General features: G+C 47.8%; 1 protein-coding gene across 7 annotated transcripts in view; it reads right to left on the reverse strand.

The window, feature by feature from the left end:
* Positions 1–20,160, reverse strand: part of LOC139268435 (coiled-coil domain-containing protein 171-like) — a 413,113-nt gene that overhangs the window by 141,319 nt on the left and 251,634 nt on the right. The window lies entirely within an intron of this gene.

The raw sequence follows: 20,160 nt of genomic DNA on the forward strand, positions 1-20,160 counted from the left end.
TCAGCCAAACCAGTACAAAAGATTGAGGAATTTCAAAGCACAAATTACATCTAGAGAAAATCAAGTTTCCACGATCTTTTGCACTAGTCTACAAAACATCGCACCGGACGTCAGCCCCGCACAAAAATAGGCACACCCCAATCAAATTAATCACCATGGTGAGTTTCCACTAATTACACCCGTTTGCAAGCCTTCGAGGGGGCTCTTAAATTTAAGTTTTTTTTTTTAGGCGCAAGGACACCAGTAGGCACCTTTTAAAAGTTTTTTAAAAAATTTTTAAAAATTGATTTTACTAAGAAACTAAATACAGTACACCAATTAAACTAGTAAACGATTCTGTATAGCTTTTTAGCATCAGTTTTAGTTATTTAAAATCAGGCTAATAGATGGTGGACTAGATATTCTTATTAAAAATGCTTATTTTTGGAGATAAACCAATTTTTTGGTGCATTAAGAAAACTGCATCAGGTTACCACTCCTAAATATATATACACAAGTGCAAATGTGTTTGAGAGCGGAAACTTGAGCAAAAAATTCAATTAGAAAAACCAGTGGAAATTTGAGCGCAATGTGCGACCGGACTGTGCCCAAAGCGGAAACTCTACCCCATTAGGTATAAATGGCTTTTTACGCATTTCTCCAGGATTTTTGCCTATCTTCTGCTGGACTTACAACAGATCATCAGGAGAACCCCTGTGAAATTGTATCCTCAGATAACTACCTACAAACGGGACATCTTGCACACCAACTTGCTGTGAATTCTGAGCTTTTGAACTGGAAAGTCATAAAAATTAAGTGCATGATAATGGAATAAATACTTTCAAAATACAACATTCAATTCAGACTCTTATTCGATTGCCAATCAGGTTTATCTAAAGTATAAGCTAGTATAAATTTGGTAAATTTTCTAATTAGTACTTACTACACAGATCAGTATTCTACATGCATTTCAGAATCTTGGAATTATTTTCAATGGCAATATATAGTGTTGTTTGCTACTGTTGCTTTAGGTAGAAAAGGGTTAAATAAATATATTTTATAGCGATTAAAATGGTTGACAAAGCTTATGGCTACAGCCCTAAGCATCATCGGCTAAGTGCACTGAATGACGTGCCACTGAGTCAGGCAGAAAAGGAACATCTTTGCTGAGTTAATCAATATTAGTCAGGCAGTAGTTGGGCACCACAGCTGGCCTTCGTGTCCCTGGGTAGAGCGAGAAATCAGACAAGGTTCCTTTTGTTCTCTATCCAGCAGCCCCGCCTGGAAAGTGCAGGTTTGTAGCTGGCAATTGAGGACAAACTCGAGCTTAACTGAACTGCTGATAATCACAACACAAATTAAGACATTTGGGTAAAGCAGAAGAAAGATGCCAGCACTGCAGAATCGTAGAACAGCGTGAGTCAGGAGAGAAGAGAGAAGTGGGTGAGGAGGGGAGGGGAGCGGGGAAGAGGAGAGAAGAGGAGGGGAGCTGGGGAGATGAAGTGAAAGGGAAGCTGGGGAGAGGAGAGGATGTGAGGGGAGAGGATGTGAGGGGAGAAGATTTGAGGTAAGAGAGATGAGGTGGGGAGGGGAGAAAAAAGGCGTGGGGAGAGGATGGGAGGAGAGAGGAGAGGAGGGGAGGGGAGGGGAGCGGGGGAACGGAGAGGAGGGGAGCTAGGGAGAGGAGTGGAGAAGGAGAGTTAGGGAGAGGAGCAGGGGAGAGGAGCAAGGGAGGGGAGCGGGGATGGGGGGGGAGAGGAGAGGAGCGGGGACAGAAGAGGAAGGGAGCTAGGGAGAGGAGCGGGGAAGGGGAGCTAGGGAGAGGAGCGGGGAAGGGGAGCTAGGGAGAGGAGCGGGGGAAGGGAACTAGCGAGAGGAGTGGGGAAGGGGAGCTAGGGAGAGGAGCGGGGAAGGGGAGCTAGGGAGAGGAGCGGGGAAGGGGAGCTAGGGAGAGGAGCGGGGGAAGGGAACTAGCGAGAGGAGTGGGGAAGGGGAGCTAGGGAGAGGAGCGGGGAAGGGGAGCTAGGGAGAGGAGCGGGGAAGGGGAGCTAGGGAGAGAAGCGGGGAAGGGGAGCTAGGGAGAGGAGCGGGGAAGGGGAGCTAGGGAGAGGAGCGGGGAAGGGGAGCTAGCGAGAGGAGCGGGGAAGGGGAGCTAGCGAGAGGAGCAGGGGAGTGGGGGGGGGAGAGGAGGGGAGCGTGAGAGGAGGGGAGCGGGGGAGGGAGGGAGGGAGGGGAGAGTTATATGTGGACTTGTATTTACTCTGTACAGCCACCAGAGGGTTCATCCCCTGGAGTCCCAAGGGGTCCCATAATCCCTTGGGAGCACAGGTATTTAAGGAGGCTTCACAGGTTAGAGAGGCACTCTGGGGACCTGCAATAAAAGACTAAGGTCACACTTAACTTTGAGCTCACAGTGTTCAGTCTGACTCTTTCTCCATACACAACAACTGGCGACGAGATACAGATAGCGAACCCAAAGATGCAGAGAACATTGGGCACCCTGGAGAAATTTTCGGAGGGAGATGATCAGGAAACTTTTGTGGAGCGACTCGACCAATACTTCGTGGCCAACGAGCTAGATGGGGAAGAGAGCGCTGCCAAACGAAGGGTGATCCTCCTCACCGTCTGTCGGGCACCAATGTATGGCCTCATGAAGAATCTGCTCACTCCAGCGAAACCCACGGAGAAATCGCACGACGATGTGTGCACACTGGTCCGAGAGCATTTGAACCTGAAGGAAAGTGTTCTGATGTCAAGGTACCGGTTCTACACCTACAAAAGGTCTGAAGGTCAGGAAGTGGCGAGTTATGTCACCGAGCTAAGACGCCTTGCAGGACATTGCGAATTTGAAGGACATTTAGAGCACATACTCAGAGACTTTTTCATGCTTGGCATTGGCCACGAAACCATATTTCGCAAATGTTTGATTGCAGAGACCCATACCTTGAGTAAGGCCATAGCGATAGCAGAGGCGTTCATTGCCACCAGTGACAATACGAAGCAAATCTCTCAGCACACAAGTGCTGCTACTAGTACTGTGAACAAAGTGATGTTGTTTTAGAATCGTAATGTACAGGGCAGGTCACACATACCTGCAGCTACACGTCTGCAGATGACTCAGAGTCCACCATCAAGGGTGATGAATGCAAGGCCATTAACACCTTGTTGGCGTTGCGGGGGTGATCATCGTTTCCATTCATGCCGATTCAAAGAGTACGTTTGCAAGGGCTGTGGAACAATGGGACACCTCCAGCGAGTGTGCAGGCGAGCTGCAAAGCCTCTTAAACCTGCAAACAACCATGTTGCAGAGGAGGACAGATCCACGGAGGATCACGACAAACCAGAGCCTCGGATCGAGGAGGCAGAGGTACATGGGGTGCACACATTCATCTCGAATTGTCCCCCGATAATGTTGAATGTTGAACTAAATGGACTCCCGGTGTCAATGGAGCTGGACACGGGCACGAGCCAGTCCATCATGGGCAAAAAGACTTTCGAAAGGTTGTGGTGCAACAAGGCCTCAAGGCCAGTCTTAACTCCAGTTCGCACGAAACTAAGAACTTACACAAAAGAACTGATTCCCTGTAATTGACAGTGCTACCGGAAGGGTCTCCTACGATGGAGCGGTGCACAAGCTACCACTCTGGGTGGTACCGGGTGATAGTCCCATGCTGCTCGGCAGGAGCTGGCTAGGAAAGATACGCTGGAACTGGGACGACGTCCGAGCGCTATCGCCTGCTGACAATACTTCGTTTGCCCAGGTCTTAAACAAATTTCCTTCACTGTTCGAACCAGGCATCGGGAAGTTCCAAGGAGCAAAAGTGCAGATCCACCTAATTCCGAGGCGCGACCCATCCATCATGAGGTGAGAGCAGTACCGTACATGATGAGAGAAAGAGTAGAGATCAAACTAGACCGACTGCAAAGAAAGGGTATCATTTCACCGATCGAGTTCAGCGAGTCGGCCAGTCCTATTGTCCCAGTCCTCAAGGGAGACGGCACTATCAGAATCTGTGGCGATTACAAAGTAACTATCAGTCGTTTCTCACTGCAGGACCAATACCCACTACCAAAGGCCGCCGACCTCTTTTGCAACGCTGGTGGGAGGTCAGACATTCACGAAGCTGGATCTGACTTCAGCCTACATGACGCAGGAACTGGAGGAATCATCAAAGGCCCTCACCTGCATCAACACGCACAAAGGTCTTTTTGTTTATAACAGATGCCCGTTTGGAATCAGATCAGCCACGGCGATATTCCAGAGAAACATGGAAAGCTTACTGAAGTCGGTCCCGCACACCGTGGTCTTCCAGGGCGACATCTTGGTCACAGGTCGGAACACAGTCGAGCACCTGCAGAACCTGGAGGAGGTTTTTAGTCGACTCAACCGCGTGGGGCTCAGGTTAAAATGCTCAATGTGCGTTTTCCTGGCGCCTGAAGTGGAGTTCTTGGGAAGGAGGATTGTGGTGGATGGCATCAGGCCCACCAACCGAAGACGGAGGCAATCGAGACTGAGGCCACAGAATGTAACTGAGCTGCGGTCGTTTCTGGGACTCTTGAACTACTTTGGTAACTTCTTACTGGGTCTCAGCACCCTGTTAGAACCACTACATGTCTTACTACGAAAAGGAGGCGAATGGGTTTGGGGCAAAAGCCAAGAAAATGCCTTTGTAAAAGCGAGAAAATTGTTATGCTCAAACAAATTGCTTGTGTTGTATGATCCATGTAAGCGTTTTGTACTAGCATGTGATGAGTCGTCATATGGCGTCGGTGTGTATTGCAACAAGCTAATGATTTTGGGAAATTGCAACTGGTTGCTTATGCATCCAGGAGTCTGTCTAAGGCTGAGAGAGCCGACAGCATGATTGAGAAAGAAGCATTAGCGTGTGTCTATGGGGTAAAAAAAAATGCATCAATCTCTGTTTGGGCTAAAATTCGAATTTGAAACTGACCATAAGCCACTTATATCCCTGTTTTCCGAGAGTAAAGGGATGAATAACAACGCATCGGCCCGCATCCAGAGATGGGTGCTCACATTGTCCGCATACAACCAAGCCACAGGCCAGGCACAGAAAACTGTGCCAATGCTCTCAGTAGGCTGCCATTGCCCACCACGGGGATGGAAATGGCGCAGCCCACAGATCTAGCCATTGTTATGGAAGCATTAGAGAGTGAGCAATCACCCATCTCTGCCCGGCAGATCAAAACCTGGACAAGACAGGACCCCTTATTATCTCTAGTCAAAAGCTGTGCGCTTCACGGGAGCTGGTCCAGTGTCCCAGTGGCAATGCAGGAAGAGATAAAGCTGTTCCAGTGGCGCAAAGATGAAATGTCTATACAGGCAGACTGCCTTCTGTGGGGCAATCAAGTAGTGGTTCCCCAAGAAGGGCAGAGACACCTTCATCAATGACCTCCACAGTACCCACCCAGGCATTGTAATGATGAAAGCGATAGCCAGATCCCACGTGTGGTGGCCCGGTATCGATGCAGACTTAGAATCCTGCGGTCACAGATGTAATACATGCTCGCAGTTAAGCAATGTACCCAGGGAGGCGCCGCTAAGTTTATGGTCTTGCCCCTCCAAACAATGGTCTAGGGTACATGTCGACTATGCAGGTCCGTTCTTGGGTAAAATGTTCCTTGTGGTTGTAGATGCGTACTCCAAGTGGATTGAATGTGAGATAATGTCGGCTAGCACGTCCACTGCCACGACTGAAAGCCTGCGGGCCATGTTTGCCACACACGGCTTACCTGATATCCTGGTGAGCGACAGCGGGCCTTGTTTTACTAGCGCTGAGTTCAAGGAATTCATGACGCGTAACGGGATCAAACATGTCACATCTTATTGAATGGCAGTGCAGGCTCGAAGGGCCGAATGGCCTACTCCTGCACATATTTTCTATGTTTCTATATTTCTATCTGCCCCGTTTAAACCAGCATCCAATGGTCAGGCAGAGAAAGCATTGCAAACCATCAAGCAAGGCTTGACGAGTGTAACTGCAGGCTCACTGCAGACTCGCTTATACCGAGTCCTGCTTAGCTACCGCACGAGACTCCACTCATTCACTGGGATCCCACCTGCTGAACTGCTCATGAAAAAAGCACTTAAGACAAGGCTCTCATTAGTTTACCCTGATCTACCTGAACAGGTAGAGAGCAAGCAGCTTCAACAAAGTGCATACCATGATAGAGGAAATGTGTCACGCGAGATTGAAATCAATGATCCTGTATTTGTATTAAATTATGGACAAGGTCCCAAGTGACTTCCCGCCACTGTCGTGGCCAAAGAGGGGAGCAGGGTGTTTTGGGTCAAACTTTCAAATGTACTCATTCAGCGGAAACACTTGGACCAAATCAAACTCAGATTCACGGACTATCCTGAGCAACCCACCTTGGACCCTACCTTTTTTGATTCCCCAACATACACACCAGTGGCAACCGGCACCACGGTTGACCACGAAGCAGAACCCATCATCAACAGCAGCCCTGCAGGGCCCAACACACCAGGCAGCCCAGCAAGCCCAGCAAGGCCAGCTGCACAGTAGCCCAGCGAGGGCCCAACAAGTGATTCAACAACACAGCTTTCACACCGAGACGATCAACCAGGGCAAGAAGGGCCCCAGGTCGACTTACATTATAAATAGTTACACTATTGACTTTGGGGGAAGTAGGGGGGGGGGGGAACGGGGACGGTGGGAGTGTTGTTATATATGTGGACTTGTATTTACTCTGTACAGCCACCAGAGGGCTCATCCCCTGGAGTCCCAAGGGATCCCATGACACTAAACTGGATGGCGGTGTGAGCTGTGAGGGGGACGCGAGGAGGCTGCAGTGTGACTTGGACAGGTTAGGTGAGTGGGCAAATGCATGGCAGATGCAGTATAATGTAGATAAATGTGAGGTTATCCACTTTGGGAGCAAAAATGCGAAGATATAATATTATCTGAATGGCGGCAGATTAAGAAAAGGGGAGGTGCAATGAGACCTGGGTGTCATGGTTCATCAGTCATTGAAAGTTGGCATACAGGTACAGTAGGCGGTGAAGAAGGCAAATGGTATGTTGGCCTTCATAGCTAGGGGATTTGAGTATAGGAGCAGGGAGGTCTTACTGCAGTTGTACAGGGCCTTGGTGAGGCCTCACCTGGGATATTGCGTTCAGTTTTGATCTCCTAATCTGAGGAAGGACGTTCTTGCTATTGAGGGAGTGCAGCGGAGGTTCACCAGACTGATTCCCGGAATGGCAGGACTGACATATGAGGAGAGACTGGATCAACTGGGCCTTTATACATTGGAGTTTAGAAGGGAGAGGGGGGATCTCATAGAAACATATAAGATTCTGACGGGACGGGACAGATTACATGCGGGTAGAATGTTCCCGATGTCGGGGAAGTCCAGAACCAGGGGACACAGTCTTAGGATAAGGGGTAAGCCATTTAGGACTGAGATGAGAAGAAACTTCTTCATTCAGAGAGTTGTTGACCTGTGGAATTCCCTGCCGCAGAGAGTTGTTGATGCCAGTTCATTGGATATATTCAAGAGGGAGTTAGATATGGCCCTTATGGCTAAGGGGATCAAGGGGTATGGAGAGAAAGCAGGCAAGGGGTACTGAGGGATTGATCAGCCATGATCTTATTGAATGGTGGTGTAGGCTCAAAGGGCCGAATTGCCTACGCCTGCACCTATTTTCTATTTTTCTATGTTTCTAATCCCTTGGGAGCACAGGTATTTAAGGAGGCCTCACAGGTTGGAGAGGCACTCTGGAGACCTGCAATAAAAGACTAAGGTCACACTTTACTTTGAGCTCACAGTGTTCAGTCTGACTCTTTCTCCATACACAACAGGGAGCAGGGGAGACTCGAGGCGGAGTGGGGGTGGGGTGGAGAGGAGGAGGGGAGCTGAGGAGGAGTGGGAGAGAGAAGAGGAGGAGTGGAGAGGAGAGCAGAGGAGGGGAGCTGAGGGGTGGAGAAACATAGAAAATAGGTGCAGGAAAGCCTGCACCGCCATTCAATAAGATCATGGCTGATCATTCCTTCAGTACCCCTTTCCTGCTTTCTCTCCATACCCCTTGATCCCCTAAACTGTAAGGGCCATATCTAACTCCCTCTTGAATATATCCAATGAACTGGAGGTGGGGAGGTGAGGAGAGAGGAGGTGGGGGGAGAGAAGGGGAGCGGGGGAGGGGAGGGGAGTGGGGAGGCGGGGGAGGAGAGAGGCGGGGGAGGAGAGAGGAGAGGAGTGGGGGAGAGGAGAGAAGAGGAATGGGGGAGAGGAGGAGAGCGGAACAGAGGGGAGAGAATGAGGTGAGGGTAGAGGAGGTGAGGAGAGGGGGAGAGGATGGGAGCTGAGGAGAGGAGATGCGGTGAAATGAGAGGTGGAGCGGAATGGAGGTGAGGGAGGTGGAGCGGAATGGAGGTGAGGGAGGTGGAGCGGAGGGGAGGGAGGTGGAGCGGAGGGGAGGGAGGTGGAGTGGAGGGAGGTAGAGCGGAGTGGAGGGGAGCGGAGTGGAGGGGAGAGAGCTGGAGCAGAGGGAGATGGAGCGGAAGGGAGAGGAGCGGAGGGGAAGGGAGCAGGGCAGAGCAGAGAAGTTTAGGGGACCGCAGGGGGAAGAAAATTTAAAAAAAATTCATTAAAAATTTCTCAAAATGTATGCTCCTGATAAACCAGTGGCATTCAATAACATGTAGATTAGATTTTATAAAAAATGTGTCCTACATATGATAGATTATTAGGAGGCCCAACCCTAGAAAACAGTGACAAGATAATGCTGGCTGCTGAAAATCAAAGAGGATATCCCATAGCTCTCTGTTAAATCTCAAGGTTATCTCCAGAGAAAACAAATCCATGTAGCTCTTCTTCAAAAGATGATCTCTGCATTTCACAGTACTCTGTGGGATGTCCCGATTTGTATTTTCCCCTTTCTCTAGCAAGATAGAAAGAAGAAAAGTAAAAGTGGAGGGCAGAGAAACCCAAGGCAAAAAGCAATAAGGGCCACATTGCAGCAAAATTCTAAAGAGGCAAAGCGTGTTAAAAAGGCAAGCCTGAAGGCTCTGTGCCTCAATGCGAGGAGTATTCGTAATAAGGCGGACGAATTAACTGCGCAGATAGCTGTTAACGGATATGATGTAATTGGCATCATGGAGACATGACTCCAAGTTAATCAAGGCTGGGAACTCAACATCCAGGGGTATTCAACATTCAAGAAGGATAGACAGAAAGGAAAAGGAGGTGAGGTGGCGTTGCTGGCTAAAGAGGAATAAGGCAATAGTAAGGAAGGATATTAGCTTGGATGATGTGGAATCGGTGGATATACGGAATACCAAAGGGCAGAAAACGCTAGTGGGAGTTGTGTACAGACCACCAAACAGTAGTAGTGAGGTTGGGGACAACATCAAACAAGAAATTAGGGATGCCTGCAATAAAGGTATAGCAGTTATCATGGGCAACTTTAATCTACATATTGATTGGGCTAACCAAACTGGTAGCAATGCAGTGGAGGAGGATTTCATGGAGTGTATTAGGGATGGTTTTCCAGACCAATATGTCGAGGAACCAACTAGAGCGCCAGCCATCCTAGACTGGGTGATGTGTAATGAGAAAGGACTAATGAGCAATCTTGTTGTGTGAGATCCCTTGGGGAAGAGTGACTATAATATGGTAGAATTCTTTATTAAGATGAAAAGTGACACAGTTAATTCAGATGCTAGGGTCCTGAACTTAAGGAAAGGTAACTTCAATGGTTTAAGACGCGAATTGGCTAGAATAGATTGGCGAGTGATACTTAAAGGGTTGAAGGTGGATAGGCAATGGCAAACATTTAAAGATCACATGGATGAACTTGAACAATTATACATCCCTGTCTGCAGTAAAAATAAAACGGGGAAGGTGGCTCAACCGTGGCTAACAAGGGAAATTAGGGATAGTGTTAAATCCAAGGAAGAGGCATATAAATTGGCCAGAAAAAGCAGCAAACCTGAGGACTGGGAGAATTTTATAATTCAGCAGAGGAGGACAAAGGGTTTAATTAGGAGGGAGAAAATAGAGTATGAGAAGAAGCTTGCTGGGAACATAAAAACTGACTGCAAAAGTTTCTATAGATATGTGAAGAGAAAAAGATTAGTGAAGACAAACGTAGGTCCCTTGCAGTCAGGTTCAGGTGAATTTATAATGGGGAACAAAGAAATGACAAACCAATTGAACAAATACTTTAGTTCTGTCTTCACGAAGAAAGACACAAATATCTTTCCGGAAATACTAGGGGACCGAGGGTCTAGTGAGAAGGAGGAACTGAAGGAAATCCTTATTAGGCGGGAAATTGTGTTAGGGAAATTAATGGGATTGAAGGCCGATAAATCCCCAGGGCCTGATAGTCTGCATCCCAGAGTACTTAAGGAAGTGGCCCTAGAAATAGTGGATGCATTGGTGATCATTTTTCAGCAGTCTGTCGACTCTGGATCAGTTCCTATGGACTGAAAGGTGGCTAATGCAACACCACTTTTTAAGAAAGGAGGGAGAGAGAAAACAGGTAATTATAGACCGGTTAGCCTGACATCAGTAGTGGGGAAAATGTTGGAATCAATTATTAAAGATGAAATAGCAGCACATTTGGAAAGCAGTGACAGGATCGGCTAAGTCAGCATGGATTTATGAAAGGAAAATCATGCCTGACAAATCTTCTGGAATTTTTTGAGGATGTAACTAGTAGAGTGGACAAGGGAGAACCAGTGGATGTGGTGTATTTGGACTTTCAAAAGGCTTTTGACAAGGTCCCACACAAGAGATTGGTGTGCAAAATTAAAGCACATTGTATTGGGGGCAATGTACTGACGTGGATAGCGAACTGGTTGGCAGACAGGAAGCAGAGAGTCGGGATAAACGGGTCCTTTTCAGAATGGCAGGCAGTGACTAGTCAGGTGCCGCAGGGCTCAGTACTGGGACCCCAGCTATTTACAATATACATCAATGATTTAGATGAAGGAATTGAGTGTAATATCTCAAAGTTTGCTGATGACACTAAGCTGGGTGACAGTGTGAGCTGTGAGGAGGATGCTAAGAGGCTGCAGGGTGACTGGGACAGGTTAGGTGAGTAGGCAAATGCATGGCAGATGCAGTATAATGTGGATAAATATGAGGTTATCCACTTTGGTGGCAAAAACACGAAGGCAGAATATTATCTGAATGGCGGCAGATTAGGAAAAGGGGAGGTGCAGTGAGAACTGGGTGTCATGGTACATCAGTCATTGAAAGCTGGCATGCAGGTACAGCAGGCGGTGAAGCAATCACATGGTATGTTGGCCTTCATAGCTAGGAGATTTGATTTTCGGAGCAGGGAGGTCTTACTGCAGTTGTACAGGGCGCCTTGGTGAGGCCTCACCTAGAATATTGTGTTCAGTTTTGGTCTCCTAATCTGAGGAAGGAGGTTCTTGCTATTGAGGGTGTGCAGCGAAAGTTCACCAGATTGATTCCCGGGATGGCACGACTGACATATGAGGAGAGACTGTATCGACTGGGCCTGTATTCACTGGAGTTTAGAAGGATGAGAGGGCATCTCATAGAAACATATAAAATTCTGACGGGACTGGACAGGTTAGATGCAGGAGGAATGGGGTCAAGTTTTGGGCCGCGCCGAGAATGGCACAGCGCCGCGAGCCACGCGTAATTTCCATGGTCAAAACCGTGCCTAAAACTTACCTCGGTATTCTCCCCTTCCTCAGGTTGATCCAGGCCCTCGGCACAGCGCAGCACAAGCTGTGGGGCGCGGAGCCAGGTCCCGATGCTGAAAACAGTGCCGGGACCTCTGCACATGCGCGCTAGAGTGCGCGCGCATGTGCAGTAGCTCCAGGCCGCCGAGGCTGCGTGGGAAGGTCCCGAAGCACTCCGCCCCTCGCCCTGACCGAATGGGCTCACTGGGGCTGTTCAGCTCCCGCTCCCGCTCCAACCCCCCACCAGCCCCTGTTCAGCTCCCACTCTGCTCTGGCTCTCTTCCGCCCCCCCCCCCCCACCCCCACATTCAGCTCTCACTCCACTCCGGCTCTCTCCTGACCCCCACACCCCCTCCCGTTCAGCTGTTCCCCCTCCCTCCACATCGTCGGCGGGGCCCGCCTGCCCGGCATCTTGCTGGGGGCGGGCTCCACCCGAAGTCTTCGGCCCGACTTCCTCTCGTCGGCCAGGCCCGTTCAGCCTTCCCGCCTCCTTCTCTCCTCCTTTCCCCCATACCTCCCTCTCCCCTCTTCTCCCCCCTCCCTCCCTCTTCTCCCCCTCCTCCCCTTCCTCTCCCCCTCTCCTCTCACTGTCAGAAACACAGAAACACAAAGACAGAGAGAGAGAGAGATACTGGGGGGGCAGGGGGGGGCTCCGCCCCAGAACCCTGTCAGAGGGCTCCCGGTGTTGCAGTCGTTGAGTAGAAACTTAATTTTTTATTTATTGATTTTTTATTAATTTTTTTATTTTTAAATTTTTTTTGATTGATTTATTGGTTTATTAATCATTTATTATTGATGGTGGCTCTTTATTTGTAAAAGTGATGTGTTTCAGGTTTGTAAACTTCCCTTCCCGCCCCCCGCCCATCTCTCGTTCCTTACACCTGATTTCTAAGTGGAGGCAAGGTTTTTCTGAGCGTACAAAAATCTACACTTGCTCCATTCTAAATTAGTTTGGAGTAAGTTTTCGCTGTCTAAACTTGCAAAACAGGCGTAAGTGGCCGGACACACTCCCTTTTGAAAAAAAGAATCTGTTCTAAAATGAAACTGTTCTAACTCACTAGAACTGGAGCAAACTAAATGCCAGGATTTGCAATTTTTAAGATCCTCCATTCTAAACTAGTTGCTCCAAAAAAATAGGAGCAACTCAGGCCGAAACTTGACCCCACTGTTCCCGATGTTGGGGAAGTCCAGAACCAGGGGACATATTCTTAGGATAAGGGGTAAGCCATTTAGGACTGAGATGAGGAGAAACCTCTTCACTCAGAGAGTTGTTAATTCCCAACCACAGAGAGTTGTTGATGCCAGTTCATTGGATATATTCAAGAGAGAGTTAGATATGGCCCTTATGGCTAAGGGGATCAAGGGGTATGGAGAGAAATCAGGAAAGGGGTACTGAGGTGAACGATCAGCCATGATCTTATTAAATGGTGGTGCAGACTCGAAGGACCAAATGGCCTACTCCTCTGTACCTATTTTCTATTTTTCTATGTTTCAAGAAGTGTTGTTAAGCAGATACTGCATGCAACCAATGTAAACCTTTTAAAGCTGCAAGCTACAGGCAGTGAAAAAGCATCATTAAGCAAAACAGATCTTAAAAGGTTAACCCATGAATTAATCTGTTTCTTTCTCTACAGATGCTGTCTGACCTGCTGAGTATTTCCAACATTTTCTGTTTTTAATTTTAGATTCCAACATCCGCAGTATTTTGCTTTTATATTCATGTTTAATTTACTGCCACTTCTTAAATAGTTGGGCATCTTTCAGGTTTAGGCAGAGAAAACAAGGTAACTCTTCAGTAGGAGGCAATTAGCAGCTAGTTAAAACCAGTTCTGTAAACAACTGACCAGTAGTGAGTCATCTGACCTAGATACAATTTAAAAAGAGGCAGCTCGTGCAGAGCACGGAGTGCAGCAGCAAAGAGTGGCATTCGTGAGTTTGGTAAGTGGGTGAGTTTGGACAAGTGGGGGTGGCAGGTGCTGTTTTGTCTTGTTTTTCCTACCAGTGCTGACACTAGAGCAGCTGATAAGGAGTGCGAGAGTAGGAGACGGAGGCCCAGAGACCAGCCCAACCAGCTGCAGACAAAGATAGAGGGGTGCAAAATCGAGGTGCGACGTCACAGCCAAGCTGGTAAGTGGTTGGCTGTTCAACTGGTAAGTATAACTCTCTTTTAGACTGACTTTTAGATTGGTTTAATTGGCAGTGAACTACGAAGTATCTGTTTGGTGTTTAAGTAAATTTTAGTAAGTAAATTAATTTAAGGGTTAAGTCATGGCAGGAGAGCTCAGACCCGTGTCATGCTCCTCCTGTGCTATGTGGGAAGTCAGGGACACTTCCAGTGTCCCTAATTACTATGTGTGCGGGAACTGTGTCCAGTTGCAGCTCCTGACAGACCGCATGACGGCACTGGAGCTGCGGATGGACTCACTCTGGAGCATGCATAATGCTGAGAATGTTGTGGATAGCACATTTAGTGAGTTGGTCACACCGCAGATAAGAGTTAGGACAGATAGTGAATGGGTGACCAAGAGACAAGGCAACAGCAGGAAGATAGTGCAGGAGTACCCTGCGGTCATCTCCCTCCAAATATACTGTTTTGGATACTGTTGGGGGAGATGACTTACCAAAGGAAGGCACCAGCAGCCAGGTTCATGGCACCATGGGTGGCACTGCTGCACAGAAGGGCAGGAAAAGGAGTGGGAGAGCTATAGTGATAGGGGACTCTATTGTAAGGGGAATAGATAGGAGTTTCTGCGGCCGCAACCGAGACTCCAGGATGGTATGTTGCCTCCCTGGTGCAAGGGTCAAGGATGTCTCGGAGCGGCTGCAGAGCATTCTGGAGAGGGAGCGTGAACAGACAGTTGTCGTGGTATATGTAGGTACCAACGATATAGGTAAGAAGTGGGAAGAGGTCCTATAAGCTGAATTTAGGGAGCTAGGAGTTAAATTAAAAAGTAGGACTTCAAAGGTAGTAATCTCTGGATTGCTACCAGTGCCACGTGCTAATCAGAGTAGAGGGAGCAGGATAGTTAGAATAAATACGTGGCTTGAGCAGTGGTGCAAGAGGGAGAGATTCAAATTCCTGGGACATTGGAATCAGTTCTGGGGGAAGTGGGACCAGTACAAAAGGGACGGTCTGCACTTGGGCAGTACTGGAACTGATGTCCTGGAGGCAACATTTACTAATGCAGTTCGGGAGTGTTTAAATTAATATGGCAGGGGGATGGGAACCTATGCAGCGAAACAGGGCGAAGTAATATGGAGTTAGAAACAGATGGTAGAAAAGGTAAAAAGCAATAGTGGAAGGCCGAGTAAACAAAGGCAAAAAACAAAAAGGGGTGCACTACATCATAATTCAAAAAGGACAAAGGGTGTTAAAAAAAACAAGTCTGAAGGCTTTGTGTCTTAATGCAAGGAGTATCCGTAATAAGCTGGATGAATTAACTGTGCAAATAGATGTTAACAGATATGATGTGATTGGGATTACAGAGACGTGGCTCCAGGATGATCAGGGCTGGGAACTCAACATCCAAGAGTATTCAACATTCAGGAAGGATAGAATAAAAGGAAAGGGAGGTGGGGTAGCAGTGCTGGTTAAAGAGGAGATTAATGCAATAGTTAGGAAGGACATTAGCTTGGATGATGTGGAATCTATATGGGTGGAGCTGCAGAACACCAAAGGGCAAAAAACTTTAGTGGGAGTTGTGTACAGACCTCCAAACAGTAGTAGTGATGTTGGGGAGGGCATCAAACAGGAAATTAGGGGTGCATGCAATAAAGGTGCAGCAGTTATCATGGGTGATTTTAATATGCATATAGATTGGGCTAACCAAACTGGAAGCAATACGGTGGAGGAGGATTTCCTGGAGTGCATAAAGGATAGTTTTCGAGACCAATATGTCGAGGAACCAACTAGGGGCGTGACCATCTTAGACTGGGTGTTGTGTAATGAGAGAGGATTAATTAGCAATCTCGTTGTGCGAGGCCCCTTGGGGAAGAGTGACCATAATATGGTGGAATTCTGCATTAGGATGGAGAATGAAACAGTTAATTCAGAGACCATGGTCCAGAACTTAAAGAAGGGCAACTTTGAAGGTATGAGGCGTGATTTGGCTAGGATAGATTTGCAAATGATACTTAAGGGGTTGACAGTGGATGGGCAATGGCAGACATTTAGAGACCGCATGGGATGAACTTCAACAATTGTACATCACTGTCTGGCGTAAAAATAAAAAAGGGAAGGTGGCTCAACCATGGCTATCAAGGGAAATCAGGGATAGTATTAAAGCCAAGGAAGTGGCATACTAATTGGCCAGAAGTAGCAACAAACCCGGGGAATGGGTGAAATTTAGAACTCAGCAGAGGAGGACAAAGGGTTTGATTAGGGCAGGGAAAATAGAGTACGAGAGGAAGCTTGCAGGGAACATTAAAACGGACTGCAAAAGCTTCTGTAGATATGTAAGGGGAAAAAGGTTAGTAAAGACAAACGTAGGTCCCCTACAGTCAGAATCAGGGGAAGTCATAACAGGGAACAAAGAAATGGCAGACCAATTGAACAAGTACTTTGGTTCGGTATTCACTAAGGAGGACACAAATAACCTTCTGGATATAAAAGGGGTCAGAGGATCTAGTAAGAAGGAGAAACTGAGGGAAATCCTTATTAGTCGGGAAATTGTGTTGGGGAAATTGATGGGATTGAAGGCCGATAAATCCCCAGGGTCTGATGGACTGCATCCCAGAGTACTTAAGGAGGTGGCCTTGGAAATAGCGGATGCATTGACAGTCATTTTCCAACATTCCATAGACTCTGGATCAGTTCCTATGGAGTGGAGGGTAGCCAATGTAACCACACTTTTTAAAAAAGGAGGGAGAGAGAAAACAGGGAATTATAGACCGGTCAGCCGGACATCGGTAGTGGGTAAAATGATGGAATCAATTATTAAGGATGTCATAGCAGCGCATTTGCAAAGAGGTGACATGATAGGTCCAAGTCAGCATGGATTTGTGAAAGGGAAATCCTGCTCGACAAATCTTCTGGAATTTTTTGAGGATGTTTCCAGTTGAGTGGACAAGGGAGAACCAGTTGATGTGGTGTATTTGGACTTTCAGAAGGCTTCCGACAAGGTCCCACACAAGAGATTAATGTGCAAAGTTAAAGCATATGGGATTGGGGGTAGTGTGCTGACGTGGATTGAGAACTGGTTGGCAGACAGGAAGCAAAGAGTAGGAGTAAATGGGTACTTTTCAGAATGGCAGGCAGTGACTAGTGGGGTACCGCAAGGTTCTGTGCTGTGGCCCCAGCTGTTTACATTGTACATTAATGATTTAGACGAAGTGATTAAATGTAGTATCTCCAAATTTGCGGATGACACTAAGTTGGGTGGCAGTGTGAGCTGCGAGGAGGATGCTATGAGGCTGCAGAGTGACTTGGATAGGTTAGGTGAGTGGGCAAATGCATGGCAGATGAAGTATAATGTGGATAAATGTAAGGTTATCCACTTTGGTGGTTAAAAACAGAGAGACAGACTATTATCTGAATGGTGATAGATTAGGAAAAGGAGAGGTGCAACGAGACCTGGGTGTCATGGTACATCAGTCATTGAAGGTTGGCATGCAGGTACAGCAGGCGGTTAAGAAATGAAATGGCATGTTGGCCTTCATAATGAGCGGATTTGAGTACAGGAGCAGGGAGGTGTTACTACAGTTGTACAGGGCCTTGGTGAGGCTACACCTGGAGTATTGTGTACAGTTTTGGTCTCCGAACCTGAGGAAGGACATTCTTGCTATTGAGGGAATGCAGCGAAGGTTCACCAGACTGATTCCCGGGATGGCGGGACTGACATATCAAGAAAGACTGGATCAACTGGGCTTGTATTCACTGGAGTTCAGAAGAATGAGAGGGGATCTCATAGAAACATTTAAAATTCTGATGGGTTTAGATAGATTAGATGCAGGAAGAATGTTCCCAATGTTGGAGAAGTCCAGAACCAGGGGTCACAGTCTAAGGATAAGGGGTAAGCCATTTAGGACTGAGATGATGAGAAACTTCTTCACACAGAGAGGGGTGAACCTGTGGAATTCTCTACCACAGAAAGTTGTTGAGGCCAATTCACTAAATATATTCAAAAAGGAGTTAGATGTAGTCCTTACTACTAGGGGGGGTCAAGGGGTATGGCGAGAAAGCAGGAATGGGGTACTGAAGTTGCATGTTCAGCCTTGAACTCACTGAATGGCGGTGCAGGCTCGAAGGGCCGAATGGCCTACTCCTGCACCTATTTTCTATGTTTCTATGTTTCTCTTCTAGGAATGGCCACCTGAAGAAGTTCTACTCTTTAACCTCAGACAGGATTTCCGTTTGTCTGTTTTACCTTGTTCATCTTCATTGCTTTCTGTTTCCCTTCTCGTGTTTGATCAAGTATCTACCAAATCTCACTTTCACAGCTAAATCTCTTTCCTCAGTAACTGTCTCCGCCTCAGACTTAATCCATGTGGATACCAACTGAAATTGCACCCTTCATATTTTGGATCCACCCAGGATTACAGATATCTCCGAGATATTCAACCTCTGTTCTCGCCGCATCCTGACATCCATGCTCAACACCATACACCGTCACATGCACGCTCTCGACTTCAGCAGCACGACTCACTATCTCTAGGCTGTCCTGGACGGCAGTCCCATCTGATTCTTTGCCTCATCTGGCGCTTTAACAAAAAACTTTTTTCCTTCCTTTCAGGTGTCAAGAATCATAAACTTCAACAACTCTTGGACACCAACACCCCTCCGGAACCTTCTTCCCTTTCACTTTTCTCTGATCCCATCCCTTCTTCAAATCTTCAAATCTCACCCCCATGCCGCATTTTCACTATCCCTTGACCTGCCCCTCTCTGACCTCGAACGATCAGTCCTCAGCAAAGCCTGAGCTTCATACCCTTAAGCCTCCACCTCAATGAATTTCGAACTCGGCACGACTAAGCTCTTTTTCTGTCGCCTTCGCCACCATGCTCACTTCTGTGGCTTGGAGTCTCCCTCCCCCCCCCACCTGCACAGCTGACCCTTTCTCCCGTTTTCAGAATTCTCGCTCTACCTGGACCCCTCCCTCTGGCCTCTTACCCTCTCTAGATGTTTTTATTGCGAACTGCCGGCATGACATTGGCCGTCTCAATTTCTCTGCTCCCCTCACTCACTCCAATCTACCTCCCTCTGAACTTGCAGCACTCCGCACTCTCAGATCCAACCCCAACTTTGTCATTAAACCTGCTGACAAGCTGCCAGCTCTCTGACATCTCCTCCTAATTCCCCGTGGACCATAACTCCACTACCGAACATCATGCCATCATTTCTCAGACCGTCACTGACCTCATCTCCTCTGGAGATCTTCCCTCCATGCCGCCAACCTCAGTTTCCCCAATCCCGCACAGCCCGCTTCTACCTCCTTCCCAAGATCCACAAACAGGACTGCCCTGGTAGACCCATCGTTTCAGCCTGTCCTTGCCCCACGGAACTGATTTCTTCCCATCTCGACTCAATTTTTTCTCCCCCTTGTCCAGTCTTTTCCCACCTACATCCGTGGCTCTTCCAATGCCCTCTGCCACGAGCAATTTCCAGTTTCCTGGCCCCAACCGTCGCCTTTTCACTAAGGACGTCCAATCCCTCTACACTTCCATCCTCCACCAGGCCAGCCTGAGGACGCTCCACCTTTTCCTTGAACAGAGACCCAACCAGTCCCCATCCATCACCACCCTCCTCTACCTGGCTGAACTTGTTCTCACATTGAACAACTTTTGTTTTGACTCCAATCACTTCCTCCAAATTAAAGATGTCGTTATGAGAACTCGCATGAGTCCTAGCTATGCCTGTCTTTTCGTGGTATATGTGGCACATTCTTTGTTCCAGTCCTACACAGGACTCCTCCCTCACCTCTTTTTACAGTACATTGATGACTGTATCGGTGACGTTTCTTGCTCTCGCCCTGAACTAGAAAATTTCATTCACTGCTTCCAATTTCCACCCTTCCCTCACCTTCACATGGTCCATCTCCGATTCTTCCCTTCCCTTCCTCGACTTCTCTGTATCCATTTCTGGGGATAGGCTATTAACAAACATTCACTGTAAGCCCACTGACTCCCACAGCTACCTGGACTGCACTTCCTCTCCTAAGGACTCCATTCCATTCTCCCAGTTTCACCGTCTCTGTCGCATCTGTTCTGACGACGGCAATTTTCATGCTTCCGATATGTTTTCCTTGTTCCTCAACCAAGGATTCCCCTCTACCATGGTTGACATGGCTCTCGACTATGTCCGTTCTATTTCCCGCACTTCTGCTCTCACTCCTTCCCCTCCCTCCCAGAACCATGACAGGGTTCCTCTTGTCCTCACCTTTCACCCCACCAGTCTCCACGTTCAACGGATCATCCTCCGTCATTTCCGCCAACTCTAGCGTGATCCCACCACCAAACATATCTTCCCCTCCCTTCCCCTTTCAGC

This window comes from Pristiophorus japonicus, chromosome 1, assembly GCF_044704955.1.
Source record: "Pristiophorus japonicus isolate sPriJap1 chromosome 1, sPriJap1.hap1, whole genome shotgun sequence".
In the NCBI taxonomy this organism is placed as follows: Eukaryota; Metazoa; Chordata; class Chondrichthyes; family Pristiophoridae; genus Pristiophorus; species Pristiophorus japonicus.